Below are 27,982 nucleotides of genomic sequence, written 5' to 3' on the forward strand. Positions count from 1 at the left end.
AAATGATGGCTTATTTGAGATTTGCTGACATGCTTTTTGATTATATTCTATTAACTACTTTAGAAAATCAACATGCCTGCAAAATGTTATGCAAAGTTCTGTTATATTCATTTTTTTCAGTGTCATAACTGAAGGTTTATTTTTAAATATTTCATTATTTTCAGAACATCATTGGCAACTAGAAATTTGTATGCAAAGGTGATTTTATATCAGAGTAAATAAAAGACTTATACACTAGTCACAGATGTCTGTCCTTCTCTCAACAGAATGACCTTTGAGGTTACACCACCAAATGGGCCAATTTTGTATCATTTCCTTTTAGATTCTGCTTATAAGGGACTGTTACATTCATTTTTTAAAATATTATTTTAAATCAGGCACCACACATGCCCCTCCACATCATCTAAGATACTACTCATATCATCCTATGTCACAAACCTCTTATGTTTCAGTTCTGCTCAAGAGTTCACACCATATAAAAGCTACTTAATCTGTAAAAAAATAAAAAGTACCCCAGTATATCTGAAAGAGTATATTGAATAAATTCAAAAAAATAATTACTTGGTAATCTTAAAACTTCCCGTATCTTTCTATCATTAAAATGTCAAATATGTATATACATAAACAAACATATACATATATACACAAATATATAAAATAAATAGAGACAGTGATATTTAGGCTCCACATAGTAAAATTATTTTGCAAAAAGAAAAAACAAGCACTTAATTACTACAATCTGATAAAATTATTAATAGTATAAATAAATAAGAAATAAAATGTAATGTATGTATGGGAGTGTAGATATGCATGTATGTTTGTATATGTGTGTGTGTGTGTGTGTGCATCCAAAGAATAAAGAGAAACTTTATGTAGGAATTAGTCAAATCATGCTCTTCATATATAACTAGCACCTGGCTCTTTATTTAAATTCAAGTAAAACCTCTGTATTCAAGTTAACAGAGGGAAAAAGACTTAAATAAGACTTTAAGCTTCCTTCAACAAAACTACAAACTATGTTTCTTCATTAATAACTCCTGGAGAGATTAACTTCTTGAGAAGTTGGTCTGTGCTACATTTCTTCTTGATTTACTATAATATCTGCAAGATGGTCATCTTGTTCTTTAATAAAAAGTTTTGACTAGAGGAGCCACTTGGAAAAATTTACTTTTCCCCCAGAACTCATACATTCTATTATTAACATTCTCCTATCAACAATAGGAGATAATATTGGGAAAAGGCAATGGCACCCCACTCCAGTACTGTTGCCCGAAAAATCCCATGGATAGAGGAGCCTGGTGGGCTGAAGTCCATGGGGTCGAGAAGAGTCAGACACGACTGAGCGACTTCACTTTCACTTTCCATTTTCATGCATTGGAGAAGGAAATGGCAACCCACTCCAGTGTTCTTGCCTGGAGAATCCCAGGGACGGGGGAGCCTGGTGGGCTGCCGTCTGTGGGGTCGCACAGAGTCGGACATGACTGAAGTGACTTAGCAGTAGTAGTAGCAGATAATATTTGATTCACTGGTATACAATTTACTTTCATCTGCATTTTGCCATTTGTTCCTCATGACTCTAAAGGATGGTTATATTATCTTGTTCATTTGTGAACAAATAAATTAAGGCTGGCATGGTTAAGTGACTGACTCACCCAAGCCTCCTAAGCTAACTGAACAGAACAATCAGGATCCAAAATCAGATCTTCTGATTTGAAACTTAAAATTTCAATCACAACACATGCTGGCAATTTAATACCAATCTTTGTAGAAATGACAACAACCTTAAATACAATAGAAGCCAAAAAAAAAAAAAAAAAACAGATTGGGTGCAGAGTTGGGTATGGTACAGTGGCCATGACTACATCCTTAGTGATTTGCTCTGAGAGGTAAGTGAAGGAGCAAACCCTGTGTGTAGAGTCTGAAGGAGATAAGATGGCCCCCTTCAGAGAGCTGAGAGAAAAATGCTCTTTTCCTTGTATGTCCATGGGGTATACACTGGACACTAATATGTATACTTAGAAATGTGAGAATTACACACTACCTCTTATCGGTTTCTTCTTAGGACTGCTAGTTAGTCTTAATCTAGTGATTAATACATTGTTGTTTAGTTGCTAAGTCATGTCCAACTCTTTTGCAATCCCGTGGACTATAGCCTGCCAGACTCCTCTGTCCATGGGAATTCTCCAGGCAAGAACACTGGAGTGGACTGCCATGCTCTCCTCCCGGGATCTTCCCAACCCAGGAATCGAACCCGGGGCTCCCACATTACAGACAGATTCTTAACTGTCTGAGCTACCTGGGAAGCCCAAGGATACTGAAGTTCTCCGGGGGAACTTCCTGACCCAGGAACTGAACCAAAGTCTTCTGCATTGCAGGTGAATTCTTTACCTCTGAGCCACCAGGGAAGCCCAAATAATACATTACAGGGTCCTAAATACTCAGTAAATGATTAAAAGATGAGTTATTAAGGAAAAGGATCTTTGGGCATGATTTTATTTTCATCTGTCTGCTTTCTGAGCAAGAGCATACCTTTCCTTCAGAGCTTTTGAGGACTTAAAATCTATTAACAGAAACCTTCTGCATAAGGATAAAGGAAGACTGCTCTGAAAGCAACACAACTGAATATATGCAAAGCAAGTATGCTTACAGGAAGACTGATCTGTATCAGCCACTAAAACAGTGTTTGAAAAGCAGTGAAGGAGATGGAATAACTGTCTGAAACACTTCTAAGCAATGCATAAGCAGAGAGATTTTTTGACAGCTGTTAAAACGGTAGAAAAGTATACTAGGGAGAAAGCACTGAAGGTCTGAAATGGCGTTAAGTGATACTTCTCTTTACATGTAACAAAGCTGTTCTCTAGTAGTTACCTTACAGCACACACACACAAAAAGGTAAATATTAAGTTGTTTTCTAATAAGAAAACCCAAAATCAAAACAACTTTAAAAATTACAATCTCAGCTCCACTGCCTCAAAATTATCTCCTTTGACAAAAACTGCAGATGTCTACTCCTCTAATAGTGCTCTTTTTTAGTTCTCTTTCTTTCTTCTCTACTATCCTAGGAAAAAAATGTTTTATTTAAAGAAATCCAAATATATCCAACATACACAATAACCTTACTAAATAAATAAATATATTAAGGATAAACAATACATAGACAAAACAGTATATACACACTGATTATATTAAAGTTTATGGATGATCTTGTATATGTAGCCTGGAGAAGGCGATGGCACCCCACTCCAGTACTCTTGCCTGGAAAATCCCATGGATGGAGGAGCCTGGGAGGCTGCAGTCCATGGGGTCATGAAGAGTCAGATACGACTGAGCGACTTCACTTTCACTTTTCACTTTCCTGCATTGGAGAAGGAAATGGCAACCCACTCCAGTGTTCTTGCCTGGAGAATCCCAGGGACGAGGGAGCCTGGTGGGCTGCCGTCTGTGGGGTCGCACAGAGTCGGACATGACTGAAGCGACTTAGGAGCAGCAGCAGCAGCAGTATATGTAGCCTAGATCTAGGGGGACTACATGGATCCAGCTTTCAAGAGTTTATTGCTTTATTGGGGAAATAAAATTAATACACAAATAATTGCACATAAGAAAGTGCTGAGAGATAACAATAAGGCTTGGTGATTAAAAGAGAGTCACGGTGGTTTCTTGATGGATAAGACATCTAAAATGGGCCTGGAAGGATGGGTTTCATTTGATTGGATACAAAAACGAATGGCACTCCAGGCTGCAGGAATACAAGGAACAAAGGCTGGGACAGGAGAAAGCACAGAATATGAACGCTGGAGGAACTGGTCAGTGTGAAGCACCATGTGCAATGGGGCTGGCAGAAGATAATGTTGGAATCTGGGGCTGGAACCAAACCAGTAAGGGCCTTGAAGGCCAGAATGAAGAATTCAGCCTTCATTTCTTAATTATTTGGAATCCATCCATTCCAAGATTTCACTCAAGGGCAGAGTCAGAATATTTAACCAAATACCCTAAGAGCTAAGAATAAGACTGTACATGGGATATAAAGAGATCTTAACAAATAAACTTGGGATTTTTCTACTTCCTAAAGCTTTTGCTTTAGTCTCCAGAAAGCCGAGAGATAAATTCTGTTCTCAATTTCATCTCAAGTACTTGTTTCATTTCTTTTCCTTCTGATTTGTCTTTTCATAGTCTTATTTGATGTGTGCTTATTGGAGAAGGCAATGGCACCCCACTCCAGTACTCTTGCCTGGAAAATCCATGGATGGAGGAGTCTGGTAGGCTGCAGTCCATGGGGCCGTTAAGAGTCGGACAGGACAGAGCGACTTCACTTTCACTTTTCACTTTCATGCATTGGAGAAGGAAATGGCAACCCACTCCAGTGTTCTTGCCTGGAGAATCCCAGGGACAGAGGAGCCTAATGGGCTGCCGTCTATGGGGTCGCACAGAGTCGGACACGACTGAAGCGACTTAGCAGGAGCAGCATCATAGTAAGGCAGCTAACATCCTTTTTTTTTTTTTTTTGATGGAGTACACATTACACATAAATAAAATTATTTTAACAAATGCCCTGGTATCAGGTAAGGTTGTAGATCCAACACTTAAAAAGTTTTACAAAGGAGAAATCAGAACCCTCCCATCAAGTAAAACTTGTTCCTCTGTAAATATTTCAGTGGTAAATGGCCACAGCAAATTAGAACACCCAGTTTTTGCAGCTGACAACTATTCTAAAATCTACAACTGTTGGGTTAAGCAACCTATCTTCCTGCCTGGCTGTCCAGTTTGACCTTCCCTGTGAATCAGTGTTTCTACTATGATGCCAAAATGACCTTCTGAAACTTACAAGGCTTCCAAGGCTGCAGATATTTTCAGCTGTATCAGCCCTGGCTGTCACAACATTCTGCATGATATTAAGTGGCAAAACTGGAGCCTCCTGTACTAGCCTGACCTTTTAAACTCTACAGTATTGTGCTGCCACTCAAAATTGAGTTTTCCTTTTCTTCGTACTTTGTGATGCTACTCCTCTTGCTTACTTGGAAAGCAGTCATTCTAAGCATAAAATGGCACCTTCCTTACATGAAAACAGAACGCTTTACTTATTCACAGTAAGCCTAACACTGATAGAGGCTTTAAAATAAATATTTACTGCCATCTATAAATGATACCTTTTTAATCACAGAAAAGATTATTTAAATTCCATAAACAAGATTATTTAAATTCTGTGGTGACAAGAATATAATAATACGTCATTATTTCTGCAATGGCCAATTTGAAATTTGAGAAATGTCTAAATTTTATAATTGCACTTTTATAACTGCATCTGTTTATGTTAACCATTATGTATTCAATGCCTAGCACAGTGCCTAAAACATAAAAGAATCCAAATTAATATTTAAGTGCATGTTGCAGAATCTGAATGTTTAATTATACTTCATTTATCACAGAACTATTGAACTAAAATATAGGTGCTAATTTTCTTGCCAAAAAATTAGTATATTAGCATAGAATATTTATCTTAAAAAACATGCCCGAGAATTCCTGGTACATGAAGGGAAAATATTTTTTAAATCCATTTATGCCAGGTCATTTACCAACAGAAAATTATTGTGCAAACAGGATAAAGTCTAACACCAGTAGAGGAAAAAAGCAATAGAAATCAATTCACTAAGACAGAGGGACTAAGATTCTTAATAACAATATCTATCAATTATTTGATCTCAAGCCTTAATAACTATTAGTAATAATAAATTTAGATTTACACATGTATATTAGAGTATCTTTTCTTTTGGCATACTGTATTTTCACAAATCTTACTTACAATCAGTGCAAAGAACCACACAAAGTGTGGTTGCTATTGTTCAGCTGCTAAGTCATGCCTGATTCTTTGCGACCCCATGGACTGCAGCACGCCAGGCTTCCCTGTCCTCTACTATCACCTGGAGTTTGCTCAAGTTCATGTCCATTGAGCTGGTGATGCTATAGAACTGTCTCATCCTCTGCCACTCTCTTCTTTTCCCTTTAATTAAATATACTTCAGAACAAACTTGGTGACCCTATTGGTGAATGCATCCCTTAGTTCCATGAATTTACTTTGTTTCATTTTCAGCTATAACCTATGGACTACTTACTTCATAGTCCTTTATGGAATACACATGTAAATAGGATATAACATATGTATCTGTACACATGACACACTCACAGACATATTCTAATTACTCTGCTAGAGATGGGGGGAAGTGGGAGAAGTTCAACCGAAATTTCCAAGTGAATACCCATTCTCAGTGAAATGTTTATTTTAATGTTGGTAACAGATTTCTATTTTTAAATGATGGGAGAAATAAACTGAACTACCCTAATGCCTTCAATAATGTAGCTGACTAAATTATAAAAGCATTTGCAACACTGTTCTATGGACTCAAGACACTTCTCAAACTGTGCCACTTCAAGCCATATACAGGATCAATTGGCAGAATGCTATGTCATTCAGAAGTGACACCTGAAACTCACAGGTGGTAATGATTTTGAGTCTAAAAGTAGATTTTGCTGATCTTGGCAAGTGCTGGAGCAGAGGGTATTAGGTGTGAGTAGAACTAATACTGAGCAAGCCACCCTGACAGATTAGGCCATTCGATACTGCCCTCCTTTCCAAGCCAGGGAAACGTCAAAGTCCACTCCCTGGTCTCTGCTATTTTATGACCACAATGATTCAAAACCCGCCTTTCACATCCTGCCTCCTTCATTAAGTCTCTGCAGACCTAACCTGGACTGGGCCTCAAGTGTACACTGCTGTGAGTGCTTGTTGACTCAAGTCGTGGCATCTTGATGGAAACAGACAAACCAACAGCAGAACTGGGTTGAGAGCTCAGCACACACAGTACCTTAATACATGGCCCCTGAACAAATTATGTGACCTGAGCCTTGCTGAGCCTCCATTTTCTCACCTGTGAACCAGAGACAGCCAGCCATGCATAAATCTCACAGTGCTATGTAAGAACTTCGTATAGTCACATAAGTAAATGAATAAGTGCCTACGAAATAAGCTATTTTTATAATTATTATAACTGCTGAAGGTCTGGTCTTTTGTAGTTCTTGTTGTATTTTCATTATTTTGCAATGGATGGAGCTTTTCCTTTGGGCCATAAACTTCAGAAAAGCAGAACCCATATCTCTAATTTCTCTTGAAAATTTCAGCCAAAAATCTTATCATGAAGCTTTTTCAGCAGGGGTCTTTAAATAAATGTTTATGATTGCAAATGAAGAATGGCAAGCAACAGAATAAAAATCCTGGTTTCTAACCTGCTGCTGCTGCTGCTAAGTCGCATCAGTCGTGTCCAACTCTGTGCGACCCCATAGACGGCAGCCCACCAGGCTCCCCCGTCCCTGGGATTCTCCAGGCAAGAACACTGGAGTGGGTTGCCATTTCCTTCTCCAATGCATGAAAGTGAAAAGTGAAAGTGAAGTCGCTCAGTCGTATCTGACTCTTCATGACCCCATGGACTGCAGCCCACCCACCAGGCTCCTCCATCCATGGGATTTTCCAGGCAAGAGTACTGGAGTGGGGTGCCATTGCCTTCTCCGGGTTTCTAACCTAGAACACAGAATAAATCCTGGAAACAAGTAACAAACACTTCACAGCTGAATGGGGCCTTATAGAACCCATGCACAGTTGCACTTTCACCATTTGAGAGTTGGGAAGCTAGCCTCCAAAATACAGCTTTCTTTTCTGCACACAAAGAAAAGCCAAAGGGAAGAAAGTCTCATATATCTAAAACCTTCTGTCACTAAAGTTAAATTAGTTAAGACCTAAAGCATATCTCTATCTTAAGGATTTTTTTTTTTCCTGTTAACACAAAAGTTTCAGTCTCTGAAACCTGAAGGTCAATACTGAGTGTCTTTATCTCCTAATCAGGAGTTAGTATGAAGACGCTTCAGATGAATTATATGTCCCCACCTTTCTATAAAAATGCCGACATCTGAACTAAATTAATCTCTTCTGTCTGTCTACCTTACATCTGGGTCATGCTTATTTATCAAATACTTAAACAGAAAGAAAAATAGCTTAAGTACTGAATCATGTAATTTTAACAAATTATGATTTGATTTTTTGTCTTCTATGTAATATACAAAGTATGTAAAGAGTTAATGTGTCTACTGGATGATTTTAGGCAAATTCCACACTCTGCCCACAAGCAGCCTATTCTTGGCTCCTCCATGCCCACTTTGTTTTGCCCGTACATTACTTGTGAATATTTCCATCACTACACTGAAACTACTCTGAGAAGAGGATATACCTTACTCACGTCTTTATCCTCTGATAGGTGGATAAAGCATGAGAGATGGCACATGTACAACTACATTCAATAAATCTTTTCTAATATAAGTGCTTTCCTTTGAGGCCAAAAGCAATAGCATACAGTTCTTTCAGGCTCCTTCTCTAAAGAATACATAATTTTATTTGGTGTATGTTCAAAATAGCTCATGAAGAGAGGGATTTTTTAGTAAGGGACTAGCTGTAAGACAAGTCTTCAATTAATTATCTTTTTTTAATATCATAAGCTCTGCCACATAGGGACAGAGAGCACAGATTATTGTATGAAGATGATGCAACATGAAAGCATAAAATGCCCATCTTGTTGTTCAGTCACTAAGTTATGTCCGACTCTTTGGGACCCCACGGACTGCAGCACACCAGGCTTCCCTGTCCTTTACTATCTCCTGAAGTTTGCTCAAACTCATGTCCATTGAGTCAGTGATGCCATCCAACCACCTCATCCTGCCATCCCCTTCTCCTCCTGCTCTCAATCCTTCCCAGCATCAGGGTCTTTTCCAATGAGTCGGCTCTTCCCGTCAGGTGGCCAAAGTATTAGAGTTTCAGCTTGATAAACAAATTTAGCATGTACTCTGGAGCTAGGCCTATCACTTCTTGGTGAAAATTTTATGGCATCATGTTACTGGTGTGAAAGTACATTATCTTTGCAAAGCTTCCTCTGGGAGGATCCCAGATGGCCCAAATGCAATGTTATAATGGGTCACACTACTGCATGCCTTTACCATATCTGCCAAAAGCAGGAGGCCTGATGTGTTTTACTTTGCTTTGGTTTTTACAAACCTAAAAAGTAATGATCACAAACAATTGGGCAAATTCTATGCCATGTGTATTAATAATCCAATGTCAAAGCAAAAGAATGAAATGTATTAGCCAGCCTTTTAAATTAAATTTATATCTTCCTGAGTCATGTCAATTCCATGGGCGAAGTTTCAAATTACTGTATCATAACTATACCACATTCATTCTCAGCAGAATCATAAAGGGGAGCAGAATGCTATCTCAGAAGTGAAGAAGTACCTGGCTTCAACCACTCATCAGGCTGTGTGAATTTTGGCCTGTAAGTTAACCTCTCTGAGCCTTAGTTTCCTCAACGCTATCAAGAGGATGGTGGTTCCTACCACATAAGTCCGTTCCCTAACTGTGCAGCACTGTGAGCAGGCTCTTTTTTGAAAAGACCATCTCATATACAGAAGATGCTCGAATTTGGAAGCTAGCCTCATTCTCTTCATACCTTTTCCCTCCATTTTCTGAAAAGATTGCTTAATCTTCACCCTGTCAGGTATCCTCCTCCACAGAGGGAATAGCGATCCTACACCCTAACCACTCAGTTCCTCAAAGACTTCCCTCTTTTCATTTCCTCCTTTGGTATTCAATCGTATGGTGTCAATACTGACTGTACTGTTAACTTCTCATGTCTTTCTCCCCAACTCAATTATATGTCAACCAAGAATAAAACCTATGTAATTCTCCTTTGGGACCTTCTCTCCTGACCTACTATAATCCTTTACTTCTAATAGGTGCTCAGCAAATGTTTGTTAATTGATTACTTAGTAGAACATAAAGAATGATTTCCCTATATCGCCTTATTATTAACATAGAAAAATAGCCTTTTAAGTGAAAAAGATTTCAGCACAGAGTAAACTTTAATCCATTACTGAGAAACAGACACAACAGTCTCTATATTAACTGCTTCCAAAACAATATTTACTTTTAAAATTCAGTCCTCAAACCATTAATATATTTCTCTGGGAGAGTCATTTCCCATGTGCAATTTTCAGTAAATATGGTCCTTCTGAAAGAATTATGCAGAATTCAATTTTTTTTCAATAATCTCCACTATTGTTCTGGCTATTTCTAATTAATTTTCAGAAAGGTCCTATTTGGAAATACCTCAGAGAGGTTCCACAGCTGGGTTACAGATCTGCTTGTATTCCCAGTTGTTCACTTTTGCTGTGCTCATCCAATCTTTCAAAGTCTTCTGGATAGGGTATGTAATACCAATTATTTAAGACCAACTGCCTTATTTGAAAGCCACTAAGTTGACAATGCAGCTTTTCCTGAACTTTTTGAGCAATGAAATTCAAATAACAGCTCAAAATAATTTGGAGTAAATTTACTAGTTAAGATTGGCCCATGAGTTGGGAAGGCAAAGAAGAATTTCTAATCTTAGTACTATTTAATCTTATTTACTTTGAAATGAACATTTTCTATGCATTATCTAATAATTCAACAAAAATAGATTTTTACCGGACCTTTATAGCACACAGCCAAAACCAGATGGGGCAAAAAAAAGTCTAATAATAGAAAAAGACACGTTCTAAGTGTGGTTTTCACATAATACTAAAAGGCATATAAACAAAAGGCAAAATGGAAACACCGTTAACATTATTTTCTCTACCTCTACATGTTGTATTTAAACACATACACAGTGCAATTTAAAAATTATTTTCCGTGGACATAGACTATCTAAATAAATTAAGTGATAAGTATCTATAAATGGAATCTTTTTCTTGGAAACTCTTGATTTCATGAGAATTTCTCTATGTATATTAAATACAGTCATTGCTCTGACATGCTCAACTTAAACTCTTAAGCCACTTACTTGTAAAAAGCACGTAAATGCCTTATATAAAAAGGCCTACGAGTACTCCTGTAAAGCTTTCTATTTTATTTGAAATACAACTATCCTCCCAACTCCAGGTAACTGCTAACTCAATGCAACTGCTTATTTATTTCCGTATGTAAATCATTCTGTTTATAAGGGTGTCTGATTATTAAGGATCTTTATTTCCAGGAAACAGAGTATCATTGATGCCTTCCCTAAAATAGCAAGGTCTGAGAAGTATAAATGTCAGCCACATTGAGCACATTGCAAACTTGTTTTATCATGTATCTATCTGCCACCTGGTTTATCACTGGGGATCATTTACACCAGTGTTCTGCATGAACTTTAAAGGGACCAGAACTGCCTAGCTGTCAATAAGACATTTCCCAGCAAACAACAACACACCCCTAAGATGAAATGACGGTTACTTTAGAATGACCAATTTGGGATAAAGAATTTAAATACCATTCTTTAATTGATTGGATCCTGTGTTTTAAAGGAGCTTGACACAGAAATAAACTGTTTTTAAGAATGTAACAGGTATCTTCCACCTAACCAAGTTACAGTCCCAGATAAAACATAATTTTAAGTGTTTTTCTCTAATGTTTTAAAATATAGTGCTTTATATGAAAAGAGCTCACAAGGAACAATATGATGAACAAGGATAACATTAACAAAGTTTTAAATAAGGGATTTTGGATGAAAAGTTTTAAAAATTCTTACTATACTCTTTAAATCATTTTTAATATCTCCCATCACCTTTAATATCCACATCTAATCAGTTGATACATCCTGTGGACCTGAAGCCTGTGACTTTTTCCCCAGAACACGTGTCCCTTCATTACCTTGTTATTGTCCTTTTCCAGTCCCTCATCTCTAGCCAACAATTTCCATTTCATCCTGTGTATATCCTACTCTCCCTCAAAAAAACGTCACTAAAACACAACACCCGTACGTTACTTGCTAAAGCAAATGTCTCCTAATGTTCCCACTGTGCCCTGACCTTCCTACCTGGTCCTTAGTATTCTCCAGAGTGGAGCCCCAAACTCCCTTTCTCCACTGATTCCCTATTTCTTCTATCCTATCACCTGCCCCTCCCCAGGCCCTTTATCTCTCTCCTCTTAACTTCCTATCCATTCTTCCGGAGTCTCCTCAAATGCTGTAGCAAGAGTTGCTCTTGTGGATTATTCCAAATGTCTACAGTCTCAATCTCCTATCAGTACCTGAGTGTCTTTTTAAATTTTGTTTTTATTCTTTCACAACTCTAGAACTGGACTACCTTGGTTCAACTCCCTGTTGTGCCACTTCCTAGTTAAGAAACCATGGGCAACTAACTTTGTGCCTCAGTTTTCTCTGTGAAACTGAGATAGTACCAATCTCATAGGGTTGTTCTGAGGAGTATGTAAATTAATTCATACACCTAACCCTGGCACAAAGTAAGTAGTCCAAGATGTTAGTGATGGTTGTTAAAGCTATTATCCTCATCACCATTCTTTGTAATGATGGCAAGCAAGACCAAAAAAAAAAAAATGGTTAAAAATATGGAATTGGAGTTAAAAAAAAAAGTCTCACAATTCTGAAAATGGCAAAGCGTTTAGCAGTCACGCTAGTCACTATTAAAAGTCAAAAGGGGAATTTTACATCTGTCACAAAGATTAAATGAGATATTTTGTAAAGAAATGTATAGCAAATGGCACTTATATTATTAACTATTATTTACATGCTCATAATTTTACAGAGGTAGAAATTAAACAACAGAAAGAGTGAATGTTTTTTCCCAGTCCACATACCTAGTCACATCTGGTTTGGTAAAATAAAATCCATACACTGTGAGATTTTTGTGCCCCATCTCCCAAGTCTATTACTCCTTTTAAGATATAGACAAAGTGTAATAAATATATAAAAATATAATAACTTGTAAATGATAATAACATCAATATCACCTCTTGTATTTATAAAGTACGTCATTTTTCAAAACAAGTACCCCCAAATGGGCTCTGGTTCTACCTGAACTGCAACAAACACTGGACTTTCAAAACAAATGTAGACACAGTGCTCACAGAAACTGATATATCATTTCATAGGATGGCTTTATTTTAAACTAAAATGTAGTAAACAGAAATATCAATGAGAGAGTCTGTGTTAGAACACTGAGTTGCAAAGTCACTTAATGGTTCAGAGCTTTTTCCACCAACTTTCCCCTCCAGCAGGCCATCTGCCTTCCTATTATATCTGTGGTCACCTTGATTATCACCATCCCATCCCAGACTATCTTTCTACTAGGATAAGGGGAGCCATCCACATAGAGTGCTAAAAGGTCATTGTAAAGGTAATTCTCTTCTTGTAATCGGATAAGACAGAAACAAATAAAATGTTAACCTATCATTATTACTATGATCAACAACGCTGATAAACAGATTGCTGAATATTTGACTTGATTAAATTTTAAATTTTCTGGATACAATAAGCTGTGAACAGTTTTTAAGTTTTAAGTTCAAGAAGTATCTTTAATGATGTTCTAAATATGAATATGGACTTCTTAATGCCTCATTTGGCAGTCTTGTTATTTATCCTGCTTTTGACGTGTTTTGACTATTAAACTGTAAAGTCTTTCACCGTTTCGATTTCCTCACACTCCCACTGCATATACTATTGTTACCACACTTTTTCCAATTTTCTAGAAGAGTCTATTCAGTTATAATCACTGTAGACAAATGTTAGTAAGGAGGAATTTTGAGTACAATAAGTAAACACAATGTTACCACGTCTTCCACAACCACATACTTAAAATATTTATGAACTACTTTTAAAACCCACAAAATTGTATTCACAATTGTGACACTTCTACCAGTGCCTGAAATCATCATCTATATCTTGTTTTTATTTCTTCACTTTCCTATTCAATGTCACATTAAATTGGATACTCTGGCTGTCTCTGATTAAAATCTCCCTGCTAATATATATTTCTCTCATTGCTTCATTCAGTATAAAACATTCTCTTTCCCTAAATGAAATCACTTCTTTTCTTGGTACATTTTAGTAATATTTTCACTGCTTAACTTTAATATATAGATTTTTTTTTAAGCAAATGACCTTGTAACTATCAGTTTACTTTAAACCTAGCTTTTCCCTTGAACAAATTTTCTATGCACTGTTTACCCTGGTTACCCACTTTGGTTTTCTGATACATTTGTAATTATTTGGTAGCTTCAAAAACTGGTATTTTATGGTATTTAACAGTAGTGTTAATGCCAAAGCTATCAATATTTTACTACAGGACATCTGAAAAATATATATTTCTACCAGCAAAATGAACTAAATAAATGAACTAGAATATGTATGAAAATCATGCCTAGATATTAAATATAAACACATTGATAATATGGAAACATCACTGAATAGATATAGTTAATGCTGCTTTGACAGAATAATATTTCTATAATATCAAAAAATGAAGAATGTTTTTTGTTTTCCACTATTTATGCATTAGAACTGTTATATTTATTACATGTATTGGTCAGAGCTTTCTTTATCTCAACTTACCTTTCCTTAACTCAACTTCCATACAATGTTACCTAGGCACCGTTTATGAAATACCTATGAAATACCTGTTCGCACTTTACAGTTATTTTCAAAACTCTTAATTTCCCCTACAAGACTGCCACCTCTTTGAGGACAAGATGTATCTTGATTAAGTTTGGTAGAGCTCACTGAACCTAGCTTGCTATTTTTGCCACAATATATATTTTCCTATGAATCAATTTTACAAAATAAAATATCTCAAATCAGCATGTAATGTTTATTTCACATGATTAAGTGTGTTCCCACAATCCGAGAATTTTGTTAGCTCTTTAAAACAAGTTCACTCGTAATTATATGAACTATGAATTAAATAATAGTTCAACTATTTTAAAAGTGGAAAATATAGTAAAGGTCCAGTGTCAAGACAGATTTTTTTAAGAATCCTTTGGAGAAGAAATATCATTTTGTGACCTCAGCTAGAGAGGGACTGGAATGGAGTTGATATACATGGACACAGCCTTTGGATTACATAGTATTTACTATAATCCTTTTTAATAACATTATGTTACTTAATATCTAGATGATTTGAATAAACTGGCATTGCCTTGGGAACAGTTTTATATTCATATATATATACTCACACACAAATTGTACCCACACTTGATGAGACTGTTTACCTTATTAGCTATTATTCACTTCTTTGGGTATTTAAAGATGCAACTCTCAATTTCTTAAAACAATTGTCCAAAGAGATGACAGTTTTTCTTTTAGAGCATATACATTATTTGAAGCATGACACTTATTTCAGAAACATCTTCACTTTAAAAAAAAATAATTGATCACAGTGGGAATGTAATTTTCCACTCTATCCAATATGGCTACATTTCATCTTGAGGTTAATATATCCTGAATTCTTTAACAAAGGATCATCACAGAAACTGAGGATAAGAGCTCAAAAACAGTGGAAAAAGTACCAAAAGATAATGCTCATACTGTAAATATATATCCTTCAAAGGTTTTTCATTTTTATATATGTCATAGGCAGAGGTAATAAGATGCCTTTCAGAAAACATGAGTAGTTATCTGAAACAAATGTAATGCAATCATTAAAAGACTAATGATAATATGCAGAAAGCTATTATCTCATTACTTGTTCAGGGTTTTTTCAAGGATGTAGCTGTAATGTTTATATAAATGCATATTTTTTATAATATAAAAGCATGACATAAATCCCAAATTTCCTACCTCAACTCTAAAAATATAAAATATGTCTAGAGACTTTTAGTGCCCTATGTCAATAGCTCTTCTTAAATCCTTTGCTTTGCAATCAACAATTCTCCAAGCATTAGTGAATCTGCTCCATGACTCATCAGAAACGATCTACAAAGTTAATGGGGATCATTGTTCCCCAAAGGCTCCACATGCATTGACACTAATGGCAGTTATGCTTCTTGTGGTGGGAGACAGATTCAAAATTCGCACCAAGCCGGGAGGTAAGTCTTCTGAGATTCTCCATAAAATCTGCCCCCTCTTCCCCAGCAAAGAAGAATCCATAGGCTCCAACATGTCTCATATATTTAGTATCCTTCAAGTAAATAAAAGTATGCTTATGTTATATGGATTTTTTTTTCAGTTTAACACTCACTGTGTATGACAAAATGTACTTCAGTTATGAAAATATCTGAGAGGAATGTTTCCAGGACCTATGCCATTGTGCTTTGTTTACCAGTCAGATGCTTTCTCAAGAATGTGTTCAAATTATAAAGACAATGTCTCCGTGTATAGGAATTCTTCAAAGCCCAAAACATTACCAAAGAATTGTATTCTTACCTTTCCTAGTATTCAAAACAATGCCCACTTCCCTACAGGTGAAAGTCTTTCCTTCTTGTGAATGTATTAATCTTTGATTAACATACAGTCAGGAGTTGTTTGGATTTATTAGGTGTTTTTATTTTCCAAGGAAGGAAAGTCATAGCAAAGGAAAATATATATTAAACATTTGAAGATAATTGCTATTTACTGAAAATTCTATTTTAAAATAAATTTCAGTGACTCGTTTGTGTTTGGTAACTTTGGGACAATGATAACTATAGAGTCTCTAAAATGTTCCTAACTAGCAATCATACTCTATTCTGGCCTTTGAGAGGTGTTAAGACTCATCCCCTAATTATAAGCCTTTTCTCTGCTATTACTACCTCACCATTAAATCTCTAAACTAAACAGTAGTTTTGAGGAAATAAAAATAGATGTTAGGTGGTGTGTTTTCTCAAATTTTAGTTACAATGGGTAAGAAAGATGAAGTATTCCTATGTATAATAAACGTCTTTAGCCTGTGAAAATGAAAACCCCTTTTACTGCGTTTTATCCAGTAAATTCTATTAGGCTTTCTCCCAGAATACCGCTTTCTTGCTTTACTCTAGAATAGCTCTGTCCAATAGAAATACAATGCATGCCACATCTGTTATTGTAAGTTTCTAGTAGCCATATTTTCTTTTTACTTTTTTTTTTTTTTTTTGGACCACGCTGCAAAGCACATGGGATCCTAATTTCCAGACCAGGGATCAAACCCCCAGTGCCCTGCAGTGGAGTACAGGGTCCTAACCCCTGGACCACCGGGGAGGTCCCAAGTGGCCATATTTTTAAAAAAAGAAAATGAAAAGAAACAGATAAAATTAATCTAACAACATATTCTACTGAAACTAATAGATTCAAAATGTTATCACTGTAATATATTATCACTATAAAAATATTACCAGGTATTTTACATCCTTTCCTTTTGTACAAAGTGTTCAACATCCAGTTAGAACAAACTTCAATCCAGATAACCACATTTCAAAGGCTCAATAGTCACACGTGGCCAGTGGCTACTATATGGACAGCACATTCCAGATTTCAAAACCATGAAGCTTTGTGGCCTAAAAGTTCATGTTTTAAACTTTTCCTATGTAATATCCTCTATTATTGCTATTGCTGTTGGGATTTTCTATTGAGCCAAATATTTAAATGACTATATTTCATTTCCTTCATCTGCTTCCCTGACCTTTGTATCTACTGGCCACTCTGACGCCTCAGAGTACAAGAAACTCCAATCACCTATTCTTTTCAGCTTCTTCTAAGCAAGATCTGAGACAGTCTCTCACCTCCGCATCTTCCCATCACCAAGCAGAAAGCCAGAAGGTGCAGGAAGGCTATTCTGTTTCCATAAATAGATACATCAAATACAGGCCTAATGTATGGCAACAATGATAAACACAAGGGCAATTTTTTTTGTTTACAAAAAAGATCGGAAATTTTCTATAACAAAATAACACACTCATCTTCAGTCAGAAATACAATTTTACTCCCTTCCCACCCCCGTCCCAGGAGAAACTTTGGGATACTCTGTTCTTGTTCTGGAACAGAATCCAGTGTTTCATGTCATAGGAATTCTGTGCCCAGAGGAAGAACAGAATGTTGGAATCAAAATTTAATGAATTCAACTTGGAGCCTAAGTTTGCCCCAAATGTGGAAATGTAAACACAAGCAATAATATCTCAAAGCATAAAACACTTTGGAGTCTGTTGGCATGGCTGCATAAGAGTATCACACTAGATGTGTATCTGCACACAAATTTTATCTTAGTTCCATGAGAAAAAAAAAAATTAAACCAGGCATATGTGAGGTTTTCTGAGTCTCTTCGTCATAATAAAACCTGATTATTCTGTCTTAAGTGACACTGTAATTATAGACGGTTGGATGAGCAGGTTTTCTAGTGCTGACCCAACTTGTTCCTTAAAACACAAACGGCCACTTTTGTGAGGAAACCCCCCATTAAATAAAACTAAAAGCTACCTCTATCTTTTGAAAGAAGGCCTAACAACACGCTAAGTAATTAAAAAAAAAAAATTCACCCCAGTGCAACACTGATGAAGATCAGAATGCCGGAGTCTTCCTAAAAAAACAGTTTTGAGCTGCAGTTGTCACCAACTTTAAGAAAGCGAAAATACAAGTGACAACATTGTGCTTTCACTGCCTACAAAATAACTTTATTCAGTGTCTCTGGCTAGAGCACCGCATCAGAGCCATTCTAAGTGTTGAGCTAAGTATTCCTAGGGTGAGTTTTACAGTCCTTGAACTTTCATTTTAACTTGTCTCAGTGATAATATTTTTATCTCAACAGCAAGACAGGGAGAAACACCAACGCTCTCAGCAACCCAAAGAGATAACAGGGAGTGGATCACTTAGCCTGGTATAGAATAGTTATGTACTAAATACCCTCCGTGTATAAACAGACACTGTGTTCAAACCCAGGAGGGAGGAACACCGCGTCCACGGGTGTAGAATTTCAAAGCACATTGCGGAGGGCCTGCAAATTCAAAGGCATTAATTATGACTTCTCTCTCGGTGGATTAATTTGCTTAAGAAATTCCTCCGAGTATAGCAGAGTTTACCATCCATTTGCTCTGGACTTGTCCCTGGGCTGGTAGATACACAAAAGGCAGCGGCAATAACCTTGCTGGCAGCTTCTTACTCAATCTTAATCCTAGGGAAGCACACTCCTCGGAAATACACCACAGAATCCTAGCAGCCGCATATTCCCCCCGGCCCGGGAGAGACTAAAGAACACAATTACTCTTCTAGCTCCACCACGCTAGTTGTAAAGTACTGTGAGACGAGCAAGCATAAACTCCACCATATACCTGCTTGCCATACAGGCTCCGGAATCGAAGTATTCTCACATGACACATTACTACCAATAACAGATTCCGGCTCCGTTTAAAAAAGAGAGAGAAGGGGAGGGAGGGGACGCGCTACATATTTATCCTGCTTTTGTCTAAAAAAAGAAAAAAACAAAACAAAAACCCCAGAACCCAAGTCCTAACTACTTTTCATTCTTTTCAACCTTTCATGAAAGCAACTGAATCAACCAACTGCGGCTCCACCCAGAGAGCGTCTATACTTACTTTTCTTACAGTTTTTGAGTGACGCACTACAAAACGATGGAAAAAAAAAAAAAAACAGGAGCCCTCTCATGCAGGGCGTCTTCCGCCCTAAAAACTTGGCAAAAGGCAAACTGGACTGAAATACAGCACTCTCCATATAAGGAAGGCCAGCTAAACATGTCATGCGTAATTTATGGGTAGCAGGCAGAGAATTAACCTTTGCGTGCACATATTTGGCCCAGATGAAAACCGGGCTGGATGGCAGCCTCGGGAACAGGGATGCGGGACCTCTAGGGAGAAACCGTGGCTCGCGGCTGATGGACTCGCATCTCCCCCCTCCCCCGACAAAGGCCGTTAAGTTGTAAGTACACTTCCACGCACCTGTTTCTTTTACCGCCCTCCCCCCCTTTTCTTTCTTTCTCTTTGTTTTAGGCTGCCAAGTGGGAAGCTGGCAGGGCTGACAGTGTCCGCAGAGCCCGGGGAAGGGCTACTCGGAGCTGGGCTGCAGCTGCAACCTCCCGCTGTCCCTCTAGCTCGAGATGGTGTGTGATCGGAAACCATCCAGCGCGGTGAGCCGGCCCCAGCCTCCTTTCACTTCCTCCTTCAGCCATGTACAGTCCCGAAAGAGTACGAACAATGCAGAGCAGCAGAGCAGCACGAGCAAACTGGGAAAATGGAAACTTACCTCTCACATTTTTTTCCCCCTCAGAGGCAGCCAGACTGCCGAGCGAGTGCCCAAGGCATTGTGGGAGTCATGATTCCAAGAGGCCCGCGATTTAAAATTGAACTTGTCAGTTCCCGGTCACGGGAGCATTGTGAGCGCCACAACTCATTCAGCTGCAGTGAAAAGACTGTTGCATGTCGCTGTGCAGCCTCTTATCGCCGAGGTCTGGTTTCCGCTGCTGCTGCGCGGCCCCTCCCCCGCCGGCCCAGCCCCACCAGGAAGCCCTGGGCGGACTCCGCGAGCCCCGGAACGCACGCGGCGACAGAAAAAAAAAAAAAAATGCTCTTCAACTTTCCGCCGCCCGGCGGCTCAGCCCCCCGCCACCTCGCCACCCCTCAATCTAACAAGAGTCCGCCGGGGGTGGCGGTTGCCACTCGCCCATCGGCGCAGAAAGCAAAAGGAAACCCGAGCCGGCGCTGGCGCGGTGCATCCCCGCCGCCTCCCGGTGGTATCTTCCATCTTATACGTTCAACACTGTAATCTCCGAGCTATAGTGCCCACGGGACGCACCCCTGCTACTTTCTGATCCTTGAGACTGGCTGGGCAGACAGATAGGTTCGTATTTGAAAGCGGCGGGTGGATGGGGCTTGGTAAGGCCGTCGGCAAGGTTAGACTGAAGGTGAGTCTCCAAAACTGGATAAAACAGTAGGAGCTGGTGGGGCTGGCCGCCTTAAAATGCACCACGCAGATTTCGAACCTGGATGGCCCATAGACGGGAAAAACATCCGCAAGACTGCCAGTGTGTATCTTTCTCCAGGAACAGGGTGTCCACGGTTTGGGAATTCTACGGTAAAACTGTCACACAAGCACGAATACTCACATACTAGCTTCCCATCTACTTTGTAAATAATATTTGGACTGTAAAACCCCCTTTCACCCCAACTCTGCATTATATGATATATAGAAAGCAGAGACTCCTCCTTCCTTATACAATATTCATTTTCTGAAATACTAGAATCGTCCGAGGCAAATAAGTCATATTATTGCTGGAACAAAAGAAAACACAGCCCCAAATCATAATTCACTGGGTGTTAATGAGATTTAACTTGCCTTCACTTTGAACGGAAAGAATCCTGGACTATTGTGATGTGATCAAGTTTTAAAGATTTGGAGGGCAGAATTTACTTAGGATTTAGGGAATAATTATTCAACGGTGATTATAATTTTTAAACTTTTTTCTATGTTTTGAATACAGTTTAGGAGCAAACTCTACCTATCGTGTGATGTTTCTACAAGTTTGTTAGGTTGTTTTAAAGATGGTGGGGACGGCTGAAGGAGGAGAAGGAAAAGCATCGTGAAAGGTGCCGAAGTACAAAACTACTTCTAGAGGTATTAATAATGACTTGAGTTCTCTACCCTTGGCTACATCCACAAAACACTGAGTTAATATTGTGTACTGCTCCCTTCCAGAACAAATAATTTAATTAATTAGATGGTGCCGCTTCTCAGTATTAATCATGAAAAAGTACCCAAGTGCACACCCAGTGGAAGCAAATTTAAAAGGAAACCGACACTTTCTCAAAGGACAGGGATGGGCATTCTCTATCTGCCAATTAGGAGCTACCCCAAGCAATGAGGACTTCCTTTCTTCTAATTCAGCATTCATTTCAACAACTACATCAATAGCCTGCTATGCCAGAGATTCAAGAATGGATAACAACATAGAGTCCCTCCCCTCAAGAATACCTCTACTAGGGAAGAGACTGGGGAAAAGACAAATTAATTAATTCTGGCTGAAGGATAAATGCTAAAATGATGGGAGGCAAGACCAAGGTGCTTTCAAGTAGAGTCAAGAAGGCTTCCTGGAGGGGTTGTTTTAACAGGTGCCTTAAAGGGGGGTATAGAAATTATCAAGATGAATGGAGAGGTGAATCCAGGTTCTGTGGGAAAAGAGCCTGGCAAATACAATGGAACTGCTAGTCTTGGGGTTAGAAGTGAGCTGGATACTTGTAGGAGAGTGGCAGCAAAGTGAACTAAAAGTAGGTCTGTATTCACCCAAGGAGTCTCAGCTTTACTCTGAAAACTGTAATAATCTAGATGAGTTTAATCAGCAAAGAGATAGGTTGAATTTGGACTTGTATTTCAGAGGGATCCTGTGGCAGCAGCTTGGAGAGTGAATGGGAGTGTGGGGTGGAGGCTGATGGAAGAAGGGTGAATGGGTGTGGACAGACTGGAAAAATGACTCATGCAGGGAATGAGGAAGGGAGGAGCCTTGGGAGACTCCCAAGTCCCTGGCTTAACCTACTGGATTGTTTGCTACTTGCTTTTTAATTTTGCCTCCATTCTCCATGACAACAGAGACTGACTTCAGAGCTGGGCCACCTGTGCATGTGCTAGCAGGTTGGAGGCCTTGTCGGCTTCCACACGCCTCTCCTCAGAATGACCAGTGAACCGCCAAGGGCTAATCCCAGTTGTAGGAACTTCTTTTCAATTGTTCTCAGACCCTTGCAGACTTCCAAGTCAGAGCTTTGGTGTTCTTTTTTCATGTGGGCTAGAAAATTTGCTGTTTGGAGCAACATGATGAAAAACAAGACTTTGAACCTGTGTATGGTGCCAGAGGGGAAACTATTTTTCCACTTCAACACTGGAGGAGGGGGAAGTTCTGGGAACAAAAGAGAAATTGAAACTGAGACAAATTTTCTGCTCCACTGCACAGAATACAAAGAAATACAAGAAAGACCCTTAAGTGTTAGGAACAGTAGAATAAACATCCTAGTAAATGACAAAGAAGAGGGAAAAAATGTTATTCACACTAGTAAAGGAAAAAGGGGTGGCTAAGAAAACTCATACAAAGCAGTTTTCAACCCAGGACTCCAAAGTGAGTCCAAATAAATTGTGATATAAAACTTCATTATCACTGGTCTAGCTTAATTTATTGTCATTGATAATATCATAACATGAATAATGACATTTAACATTTCGAAGCAGTGTAGCAAACACCAGATACTATGTTAAAAATATTAAATCATATGGCCAGCTTTCACTACCAGTAGCATGCTAACCACATTTCAAATTGTGAAAATTATTAAAAAATCATTATAGTAATAAAAAGTAAATAGTTCCCCATTTAGAATACCAATCATATTCCCTCAGTGCTAGGATAGCATTATGGTTTCTCTTACATCTATGAAGTGTAGTTATAGTCCATAGGCTCAAGAGTGAGTGCATCTATAAGTATAAAAAGAATGTCATTTGTGGGTGGAGAGGGAAATTATAGAGAACAATTTTAGATGAAATAAAACTACATGTTAAGATAAAGGAAAGAATATTCACTGCAGGTTTCTGAAATATTTTAGACCATTCAAGTTTTAATTATACCAATGAATCCCCGTAGAAATACAGTTAAGGAATATGGTTTTTAGAGATAACATTAACTACCTGGTTTACCAATAAAATAGATAAAGGAAACAGTAGCATTGATCTTTTTCATTCAAGTGGGAATCTTTACAGCACTGTGTAAATGTGTGTGTACAAATTGTATGTTTCTTGTCATACACACCACATTTATATAAAGTAAGCTCTCATAGCCGTCTAAATATTATTTCCTTTTTCTGCATCGTCCCCCTCAACTCATCATCTAAATGAAAATACCCTTAGAAGTTACGCTCTTTAAACTCGAATTATGAAAAGGTCTTGAATCACAGATCTAGGAATGCTGTTTGTATTATTCTGAAGTAAAAATAATCCATTGGAAGATAGTGTCAAAACTAAGATTCAAATTCGGGCACCGTGATTTTTAACCCATGTTTAAATATAGATGGTTAAGAGAAGCTGCTGGAAGGCAATGAAGAATTGGAAACACTCCCATATGGTGAATCCATTTTAAGTATATGCATTAAATGTATCTCCATTCAGTTTTACAGCAGGGAAGAGGGTTGAAGCATTTTTCTGTAGCCTGGATTCTAACCTGTTTAGGTATCTGAATAAATATATTAATATTTGATAGAGTTATATGAATTTAGTTACCTAAATTTAGTTTAGGATTTTTATATATTGCACATATAAGTAAGTTTTAAAAATCATACCTAGTATTTAAATATTAAAAATATATATTCTATTATATATTATGTGTATGTATAGTATGTTATGTAATAGGACATATTACATATATATACCACTTAATATACAAATCACATAAATGTAAAAACATTATATAAATTCAATGTACTTGTCTTACAATGTACATAAATATTAAAACTGAGTTAAAATATTAATTTTATTATGCATTTTTTTTGGCATCCCTGGGTAGGCATGAACCAAATGTGCATTTTTCAGTTAGACTATTTTACCTAAAACTTGAATCTAAATCTTCATTATAATTATTTTGGCATAGGGAAAAAAGAATTAGAAAGCAAATACATTTCAGAATTAAAGGTTTAGAACCACAGAATTATAGTCGAGAATGGAACATTGGAGACTTATCTAGTCCTTCTCCCTAATTAAACCAGAGAGCATTGTATAAGTAAGTTGGAACAATGTCAGAGAAGAACTAGCATCAATGTCTTCTGACTCAGGCCATTTATTTTCATCATTTTTTCTTAAAGACACTGAGGTAACGTATACTTGCCTCATATATGAGGCTCTGAGCTCAACTGAGCTCTCATACAGGCATAACTGCTCCCAAGTTTAATGTGAAGAGGGGCCACACTAGATTTTGAGGAGTATACTTCTTTCCGTCCCTATTTCTTCCTTGTTTCTCTTTTCCTTTTTTCCTTTCCATTTTTCCATTCTTCCTCCCTTCTTTCCGTAACAGAAAACATTTTCACACAATGCCACCGTTCAAATGTTCATGGAGCATCCTCTGTGTTAAGTCCTGTTCCAGGTATTGCGGTTTACAGAAATGAACAACACAGCCCAATCACTTCCTTCAAGGAGTTTACAGTCTGCTAGAAGGAGATAGGCAGCAAACAAAAAATAAAGGAACAAATAAACCTTTGAGGCAATTTCAGATGTAGGTAAGTACACGAAGTGAAAGATAGCAGGCTGAGGGGATAAGGAGGGGAGGCTGTGTGTTAAACAGGACAAGTGGTCAAGGGTTGAGACGGTGAGAAGTAGGCATAGTTCTCAAGACAGTGAAAACTATCTGGGAAAAAAATCATTCAAAGCAGTGGCAACTGCAGGCCTAGCACCTTGAATCTTCAGCGTATATTAGGGCTGGAAATCCAATGACCCATAAAAACTAATGGGTGGGAGTTCCCTGGTGGTCCAGTGGCTAAGACTTCACCTTCCAACGCAGGGGATGTGGGTTCAGTCCCTGGTCAGGGAACTAAGCTTCCATATGCCTTATGGCCAAAAAGCCAAAGCATAAAACAGAAGTAATATTGTAACAAATTCAATAAAGACTTTTAAAATGGTCCGCATTAAAAAAAAAAAAATCTTAAAAAAAACTAATGGGATGCCTAACTTCAAAGAGCTTAGAGTCCAGTGAGAGAACTGATGAATCTTAATACGATTAGTCACACTCATGATACATAGCCACAATACTGATCATTTTGGCCAGCAGGAACCATTGACATGTTTGATTATGTTAGAGGTGGGAGTGTGGGTATAACTGGTACAGGATTGGAATTTGCTTTTCATGAAGATGGCTAGATTACACTTGACTGCTATGTGCAGAAGGCTGATAGTCTAATCTCAAAACAGAATGCAGGAAATATACCACTGCTGAGAATGAAAGCAAGTCAAAAGAGTGGGCGGTGGCCAGAACGGCAATGACAGCAAATGGCTGAAGACCTGAGAGAAAGTGATTTGAGGGTCCATAGCAGTGAGATGCAGTAAACATTAGAATCTTCCACTGCACAGCTGAATAGAAACCATAAGATGGCCACCTCCAGGCCTTGAGGGAAGTGAAATGTGTGTGTGTGTGTGTGAGAGAGAGAGAGAGGGGGTGGATTTACTCCCGTAAACACAGGATAGAAAACTCCAAATTACTAAAGATAGAACATTATAAAATCAGCAGTGATTCTAGTTCCCAGATACTGTTACTGATACTATTACAGTTTATTTATTTCCAAGTTTTCCTCAACACATGTTTTAAAACAGTTGACATTGTGTTACAAATGCAATTTTGTGCTCTCCTTTTTTCCCACTTTACCTCATAATATAACTTTATAAAACAAATAATATCTCCCATGTCATTCATATTCATTATAATCCTCAGTAATCATATGAGGTAACAAAGACTGGAGAACTGACCCTTGACCAAAACCTCATAGTTACCAGGGGGTCAAGCCTCCTGCCCCATAGTACAGCATTTCTGAGCCTACATCCCAGATCCTGAAGTCATGTGTCTAAGGCATATTGTACTTCTATACACTCTGTTTGGGATATATACATGTCTCCTAATACAGACTGTCATTAGGGAAAAGAAAATATATAATAATAATCTTTTAATAAATAAAAAAGTTATAAAAATAAGTATGAAACTGGTAGCCAGAATGTCAAAATGGACACATTACCTATATTATGTTATAGTATTTAATATATACTTATTATATAAGCATATACTTATATATAATTAGTGTAGTATTATGAAATACTTTCTACCATCTCATAAAATGATGTACTGTGGGTAAGCATAGAATTCTCTTGTAATCATTTTAAAATAGTATCTACTAGATCTAACAGTGCAAATGTTATACTGTACTTATCTCATGGACTGTAATCTAAATATTTCTACATTTTAATTCTGTTCTATGTAGAATAAAAGCATCTGGAGAAAATGTGGCCATTGCATTATTTGTTCCTAAATGCAAAAAAAAAAAAAAAATTAAACATCAATAGCCAGACTGATTTTTCTTTTCCTAAATGCCCACTATATCTATCTACTCATTTATTTTTGAAGTTCCTTTCTTTTGGTTATTATGATATTCCACATCCTTCTCTCTTCTCACTCCTTTAAATGGGTTTTCTCTTTCTGGATCTTTTCTGCATCTGTTATTCTTTCTTTCTTTTCTGTTTCCAGAAATTACTTTCAAACCATGTCTTAAGCAATGTCCTAAAGAGACTTCTGAATAAGAACTTTTGTCACATGAAAATGGTGGGGGTTTTGTATACACATCTTTTTTCTCTTCTTCCCTCATTGCCTTGTCCAGTAGTGTGGGAACTAAGCAGTACAGTCATAAATTAATTCTAATGTCTTAAGGTAGACATCAGGATGCTCCCTGCTGCTTCTTGATTTGTTTAAAAATATTTATTGAGCACCACACACTGAGACTTACACTTGCAATGCAAATACAGAAATTATGAAGACTTCTTCATGGTGCTCACAATCTAGTCTAGTATGGGGGAAGACATAAAGGGGAAAAAAAAAAAAACCCCTACACATTTGGAAATAGCTGTGAAAAGAAGAAAAGCGAAAAGCAAAGGAGAAAAGGAAAGATATAAGCATCTGAATGCAGAGTTCCAAAGAATAGCAAGGAGAGATAAGAAAGCCTTCCTCAATGATCAATGCAAAGAAATAGAGGAAAACAACAGAATGGGAAAGACTAGAGATCTCTTCAAGAAAATTAGAGATACCAAGGGAACATTTCATGCAAAGATGGGCTCGATAAAGAACAGAAATGGTATGGACCTAACAGAATCAGAAGATATTAAGAGGTGGTGAGAATACACAGAAGAACTGTACAAAAAAGATCTTCACAACCAAGATAATCACGATAGTGTGATCACTCACCTACAGCCAGACATCCTGAAATGTGAAATCAAGTGGGCCTTAGAAAGCATCACTACAAATAAAGCTAGTGGAGGTGATGGCATTCCAGTTGAGCTCTTTCAAATCCTGAAAGATGATGCTGTGAAAGTGCTGCACTCAATATGCCAGCAAATCTGGAAAACTCAGCAGTGGCCATAGGACTGGAAAAGGTCAGTTTTCATTCCAATCCAAAAGAAAGTCAATGCCA

General features: G+C 37.7%; 1 protein-coding gene across 37 annotated transcripts in view; it reads right to left on the reverse strand.

Annotated features, from left to right (window-relative positions):
• Positions 1-27,982, reverse strand: part of MBNL1 (muscleblind like splicing regulator 1) — a 221,859-nt gene that overhangs the window by 173,647 nt on the left and 20,230 nt on the right. For 23 of the 37 annotated variants that reach the window (XR_009736657.1, XM_061418480.1, XM_061418431.1 and 20 more), the window contains exon 1: positions 20,043-20,132. The exons of 7 other annotated variants lie outside the window; for them this stretch is intronic. The gene's annotated coding sequence lies outside the window, so the exon portion shown is untranslated. Of the gene's footprint in view, positions 1-19,378; positions 19,470-20,042; positions 20,134-27,982 lie in introns of those variants that run through there. 7 more of the 37 variants (XM_061418440.1, XM_061418528.1, XM_061418330.1 and 4 more) reach the window with 3 other exon arrangements.

This window comes from Bos javanicus, chromosome 1 (assembly GCF_032452875.1).
Source record: "Bos javanicus breed banteng chromosome 1, ARS-OSU_banteng_1.0, whole genome shotgun sequence".
Classification (NCBI taxonomy): Eukaryota; Metazoa; Chordata; class Mammalia; order Artiodactyla; family Bovidae; genus Bos; species Bos javanicus.